Consider the following 7,068-nt stretch of genomic DNA (forward strand, 5'->3'; position numbering starts at 1 on the left):
ACTGCTAAGCCACAGGGCCGGCCCCTACTACAAGGTTTAAAATAAAAAATAAGAGCTCCCTTCCCCATCCTGATTTCTGTTCCTCCAGAGGCAACCACTTCAGCTGTTTTTCCTCCCCAATTTCACATGGTATCTGTTCATTTCCTACTATACAAGACAATTATTTCTCTCTTACATGGCTCCTTCCCCACATCTCTCCATCATCGTTTATGTGGCTATCATCCCACTTCTTGTTGGCTTCTCCTCACTATTTTTTTCTAGGACTTTTATAGTTTTAGCTTTTAAATTTAAGTCTATGATCCATTTCAAGTTAATTTTTGTGTATATAAGAGTCAAGGTTTTGTTGTCGTTGTTTTTTTTAACCTATATGTCTGGCTAGTCGTTCCAGCACCATACAATGAAATGACTGCCCTTTCTCACTAGATTACCTTGCCACCTATCGAAAATCAGTTAACCATATGTGTGTGGGGTCTATTTCTGAACTCTCCTGTTTCGTTGATCTGTGTCTACTCTTGCCTCACTACTATACTGTCTAGATTACAGTAGTCTTGAAATCGAGTAGTAGAAGTCCTCCAACATTGCGGTTCTTTTTCAAAGTTGTTTTGGCTATTCTTGGTCCTTTGCATTTCCATAAAAATTTTAGAATAGGCTTGTCAATTTCTACAAAAAGCCTGCTGGGATTTTTATTAGGATCACATTGAATCTATGTAACAATTTAGGGAGAACTGATATTTTAATTATATGGAGTTTTTCAATCCATGTTCATGGTCTATCTCTCCATTTATTTAGATCCCACTTTAACTTCTCTTTAAAATGTTTTGTCATTTTTAGTGTAAAGATTTCATACAAATTTTGTTAAATTATTATTATTTTTTTTCCCCAAAGCCCCAGTAGATAGTTGTAGGTCACAGTTGTACATCCTTCTAGTTGCTGTATGTGAGACTCGGCCTCAGCATGGCCAGAGAAGTGGTGCGTCTGTGCTCGCCCTGGATCCGAACCCGGGCCGCCAGTAGTGGAGCGCACGCACTTAACTGCTAAGCCATGGGGCCGGCCCTGTAGTATGTTTTGAAGTCAGGGATTGTGATGCCTCCAGCCTTGTACTTCTTTTTCAGGATTGCTTTAGCTATACGGGGGCTTTTCTTGCCCCATATGAATGCTAGTATTCTTTGTTCTATTTCTGTGAAGAATGTCCTTGGGATTCTGATTGGGATTGCATTGAATCTGTAGACTGCTTTAGGTAGTAAGGACATTTTAACTATGTTTATTCTTCCAATCCAAGTGCATGGAATATTTTTCCATTTCTTTATGTCATCATTGATTTCGCTCAATAATGTCTTATAGTTTTCATTGTATAGGTCTTTTGCTTCCTTGGTTAAATTTACTCCTAGATATTTTATTCTTTTTGTTTCAATTGTAAATGGGATTGTCTTCTTGACTTCTCTTTCTGTTAGTTCGTTGTTGGTATATAGAAATGCAACTGATTTCTGTAAGTTGATTTTGTACCCTGCCACTTGGCTGTAGTTGTTGATTATTTCTAATAGTTTTCCAACGGATTCTTTTTTTTTTAATTAATTAATTAATTAATTTTTCCCCCAAAGCAGACAGTTGCATGTCACAACTGCACATCCTTCTAGTTGCTGTATGTGGGACGCGGCCTCAGCATGGCCGGAGAAGCAGTGTGCCGGTGCGCGCCCAGGATCTGAACCCGGGCCGCCAGTAGCGGAGTGTGCGCACTTAACCACTAAGCCACGGGGCCCGCTCTCCAATGGATTCTTTAGGGTTTTCTATACATAAGATCATGTCATCTGCAAACAGCAAGAGTTTCACTTTTGCATTGCCTATTTGGATTCCTTTTATTCCTTTTTCTTGCCTAATTGCTCTGGGCAGAACCTCCAGTACTGTGTTGAATAAAAGTGGTGAGAGTGGGCACCCTTGACTTGTCCCTGTTTTCAGAGGGATGGCTTTCAGTTTTTCCCCATTGAGTATGATGTTGGCTGTGGGTTTGTCATATACGGCCTTTATTATGTTAAGGTACTTTCCTTCTATACACATTTTGCTGAGAGTTTTTTTTTTTTTTTTTAAAGATTTTATTGATTTTATTTTTTTCCCCCCAAAGCCCCAGTAGATAGTTGTATGTCATAGCTGCACATCCTTCTAGTTGCTGTATGTGGGACTCGGCCTCAGGATGGACGGAGAAGTGGTGCCTCGATGTGCACCCGGGATCCGAACCCGGGCCACCAGCATCGCAGCGCGTGCACTTAACCACCAAGCCACAGGGCCGGCCCCTTGCTGAGAGTTTTTATCATAAATGAATGTTGGATCTTGTCAAAAGCCTTCCCTGCATTTATTGAGATGATCATATGGTTTTTATTCCTCATTTTTTTAATGTGGTGTATCACATTGATTGATTTACGGATGTTGAACCATGCCTGTGTCCCTGGTATAAATCCCACTTGATCATGGTGTATGATCTTTTTAATGTATTGCTGTATTTGGTTTGCCAATATTTTGTTGAGGATTTTTGCATCTAAATTCATCAGGGATATTGGTCTGTAGTTTTCCTTCTTAGTACTGTCTTTGCCTGGCTTTGGTATCAGGGTGATGTTGGCCTCATAGAACGTGTTGGGAAGTGTTCCATCTTCCTCTATTTTTTGGAATAGTTTGAGAAGGAAAGGTATTAAGTCTTCTTTGAATGTTTGGTAAAATTCTCCAGAGAAGCCATCTGGTCCTGGACTTTTATTTTTGGGGAAGTTTTTGATTAATGTTTCAATCTCTTTACTTGTGATTGGTCTATTTAGGTTCTCTATTTCTTCTTGATTCAGTTTTGGGAGGTGGTAAGGGTCTAGGAATTTATCCATTTCTTCTAGATTGTCCAATTTGTTGGCATATAGTTTTTCATAGTATTCTCTTATAATCTTTTGTATTTCTGTGGTATCTGTTGTAATTTCTCCTTTTTCATTTCTAATTTTATTTATTTGAGCTTTCTCTCTTTTTTTCTTGATGAGTCTGGCTAAGGGTCTGTCAATTTTGTTTATCTTCTCAAAGAACTGGCTCTTTGTTTCATTGATCCTTTCTACTGTTTTTTAAATTTCAATTTCATTTATTTCTGCTCTGATTTTTATTATTTCCCTCCTTCTGCTGACTTTAGGCTTTGTTTGTTCCTCTTTTTTGAATTCTGTTAGGCGTAGTTTGAGGTTGCTTATTTGGGCTTTTTCTTGTTTCTTAAGGTGGACCTGTATTGCTATGAGTTTCCCTCTCAGGATTGCTTTTGCTGCATCCCATATGAGTTGGTATGGTGTATTTTTGTTTTCATTTGTCTCCAGATATGCTTTGATTTCTCCTTTAATTTCATCAATGATCCATTGGTGGTTTAGTAGCATGTTGTTGAGTCTCCACAGCTTTGTCACTTTCCCTGATTTTTTCCTTGCAGTTGATTTCTAACTTCATGGCATTTTGGTCTGAAAAGATGCTTGTTATGATTTCAATCTTCCTAAATTTATATAAGCATACCTTGTTTCCCAACACGTGGTCTATTCTTGAGAATGTTCCATGTGCACTTGAGAAGAATATGTAATCTGCTGTGTTTGGATGGAGTGCTCTGTATGTGTCCATTAAGTCCATCTCATCTAGTTTTTCATTTAGGTCCATTATTTCCTTATTTATTTCCTGTCTGGATGATCTGTCCATTGATGAGAGTGGGGTGTTAAGTTCCCCTACTATTTTTGTGTTGTTGTTAATATCTCCTTTTAGGTTTGTTAATAGTTGCTTTATGTACCTTGGTGCTTCTGTATTGGGTGCATATATATTTAAAAGTGATATGTCTTCTTGGTGGAGTGTCCCTTTTATCATTATATAATGCCACTCTTTGTCTCTCATTACCTATTTTATCTTGAAGTCAACTTTGTCTGATATAAGTATGGCAACACCTGTTTTCTTTTGTTTGCCATTAGCTTGGAGTATTGTCTTCCATCCTTTCACTCTGAGCCTGTGTTTGTCTTGAGAGCTGAGATGTGTTTCCTGGAGGCAGCATATTGTTGGGTCTTGTTTTTTAATCCATCCCACCACTCTGTGTCTTTTGATTGGAGAGTTCAGTCCATTTACATTTAGGGTAATTATTGATATATGGGGGCTTATTGTTGTTATTTTATCACTCTTTTTCCCATTCTTTTGCATTTCTTTTGTTTCTTGTCCCGTGTGTTTCGGACTACCAATGCAGTTTGGTAGTTCTGTGTGGGGGTTCTCTTAGTTTTCTCTTTCTTTATCGTGTGTGATTCTGTTCTGATTATTTGGTTAGAGGTTACCATGAGGTTTGTATAAAAACTCTCGTGGATGTGATAGTCCATTTTTGGATGGCCTCTTATTCCCTTACACTAAGTCGATTCAATCCCTTTCCTCTTCCCCTTCTATGTTATTGTTGTCACATCTTATTCCTTCTTGTGTTGTGAGTTCGTGTTTAACATGATGAGGTTATATTTATGCTTGGTGCTTACCTTCCCTTGATCTTTGGTTTTATAATTGTGTTTGCTAATCTATTTTGATAGAGGACTGCAATTTTTCTGGTTTTGTTAACCTATTTTCCTCCTCGTTCAAAACTTTGAATCCCCTTTCTCTTTTTTGCTTCAGGGATGAGGGTCTTCTTGAGCACTTCTTGTAGTGGGAGTCTTGTGGCAATGAACTCCCTTAGCTTTTGTTTATCCGGGATAGTTATTATTTCTCCATCATATCTGAAGGATATTTCTGCTGGATAGAGTATTCTTGGCTGAAAGTTTTTGTCCTTTAGAATTTTGAATATATCGTTCCACTCTCTCCTAGCCTGTAAAGTTTCTGTCGAGAAATCGGCTGAGAACCTGATAGGAAATCCTTTGTATGTTATTTTTTTGGTGCAGAAGATCAGCCCTGAGCTAATATCCATGCTAATCCTTCTCTTTTTGCTGAGGAAGACCGGCTCTGAGCTAACATCTATTGTCAATCCTCCTCCTTTTTTTTCCCCAAAGTCCCAGTAGATAGTTGTATGTCACAGTTGCACATCCTTCTAGTTGCTGTATGTGGGACGCGACCTCAGTATGGCCAGAGAAGCGGTGCGTCGGTGCATGCCCGGGATCCGAACCCGGGCCGCCAGGAGCGGAGCACGCGCACTTAACTGATAAGCCATGGGGCCAGCTCTGTATGTTATTTTTTTGACTAGTTGCCCTTAATATTTTTGCTTTGTTGTTGACTTTTGCCAGCTTTACTACTATACGCCTTGGAGAAGGTCTTTTCGTGTTGATATATTTAGGTGATCTATTTATTTCATTCACTGGTATTTCCAGCTCCTTCCCCAGGTTTGGGAAGTTCTCAGATATTATTTCTTTGAACAAGTTCTCTGCTCCTTTTTCCCTCTCTTCTCCCTCTGGAATACCTATAATCCTTATGCTGGATTTCCTAATTGAGTTGGATATTTCTCGGAGAGATTCTTCATTTCTTTTTATAATTTTATTTGTTTATTTATTTATTTTTCTCCCCAAAGCCCCAGTAGATAGTTGTATGTCATAGCTGCACATCCTGCTAGTTGTTGTATGCGGGACGCGGCCTCAACATGGCTGGAGAAGCGGTGCATCGGTGCATGCCCGGGATCCGAACCCGGGCCGCCAGCAGCGGAGCGCGCGCACTTAACTGCTAAGCCACGGGGCCGGCCCTCTTCATTTCTTTTTAGTCTTAGTTCTCTTTCCTCCTCCATGTGGAGCACTTCTGCATTGCTGTCCTCAGTATTGCTAATTCTTTCCTCCATATTGTCAGCTCTGGTGCTTAAGGCTTCCAGATTTGTCTTTATCTCTTCTATTGTGTTTTTCAACTCTAAGATTTCTGATTGGTTTTTTTTTTATAGCTTCAATCTCTTTTGTGAAGAAACTCCTGATTTCACTGAATTGTCTTTCTGTGTTTTCTTGTATTTCATTAAGCTTTTTTATGACGGCTATTTTGAATTCTCTGTTGTTAAGGTTATACAGTTCTGTGCTTTCTGGGTTGACTTCTGGGTGCTTGTCATTTTCCTTTCGGTCTGGAGATTTAAAATATTTTTGCATGGTGCCTGTTGGTGTTGGCTTACCTTTCCTCATAGTGAAAATATATGGTCACAGCTCCTCTTGCTGCCTCTGGGTGGGGGTCAAGGGCTGTGTATTCTGGCTTGCCTCAATCCGTGGGCACTCTTGTCTGCCCCTGGCTGATCTGCGGTGTGGCTGAGTGGAGGCTGCTGGGGGGGGAAGCGTGGAAACAGCTGGAGCTGGAGTGCAGCTAGGCCGAAGCAGCTGGGCCTCAGGTGTGGGTGGGTTGAAGCAGCTGCAGCTGAAGTGCCACTGGGCCAAAGAAGCTGGAACTGGGGTGCACTGGGCCAACGAAGTAGGAGCTGGAGCACCGCAGGGCCAAAGAAGCTGGAACTGAAGTGCACTGGGCCAAAGAAGCTGGAACTGGAGCGCGGTGGGCCAAAGAAGCTGGAACTGGAGCGCGGTGGGCCAAAGAAGCTGGAACTGGAGCGTGGTGGGCCGAAGAAGCTGGAACTGGAGCACAGTGGGCCGAAGTTGCTGGCGCCAAGTCAGCTGGAGCCTGCACACAGGCAAAGCTGAGGCAGCTGGAGCCGGGGGGTGGGGGGACAGTCAAGCTGAAGGAGCTGGGGGTGGGGCATGTTCCAGCCAAAAGATCTGGGGCCGTGACACGGTGGAGTGGGGGAAGCTGGGGCCGTGGCTTGGTCCAGCTGGAGCAGCTGGGGCTGTCGCGTGGTGGGGACTAAGCTGCTGCTGCCTCTGGTGCGGGAGTGCAGGCTCACCCCGCTGCTGGTCGGGCCTGGCACCTGGGGGCTGCTGCCTCTGGGGCCGGGGCTGAGCTGAAGTGCTGCTGTGCTGACACACCAGTCAGTCGGGCCAGGTGGGGGAGGGGCGCTTACTGTCCCCTCCCCGATCTCAGAGGTTTCTCGCCTCGGTGTCACTCTCTGCTCTCCTGAGGCACTAGCTTGTTGAAACTACCCTTGCAACAGTTCCGCTCCCTCCATAGGGGGATTCCCTCTGGCTGTGAGGGGTGTCGGAGAGCACCATTTTTCAC

The sequence above is a fragment of the Ceratotherium simum genome, chromosome 11 (assembly GCF_057802395.1).
Source record: "Ceratotherium simum simum isolate JZ-2026a chromosome 11, ASM5780239v1, whole genome shotgun sequence".
NCBI lineage: Eukaryota > Metazoa > Chordata > Mammalia > Perissodactyla > Rhinocerotidae > Ceratotherium > Ceratotherium simum.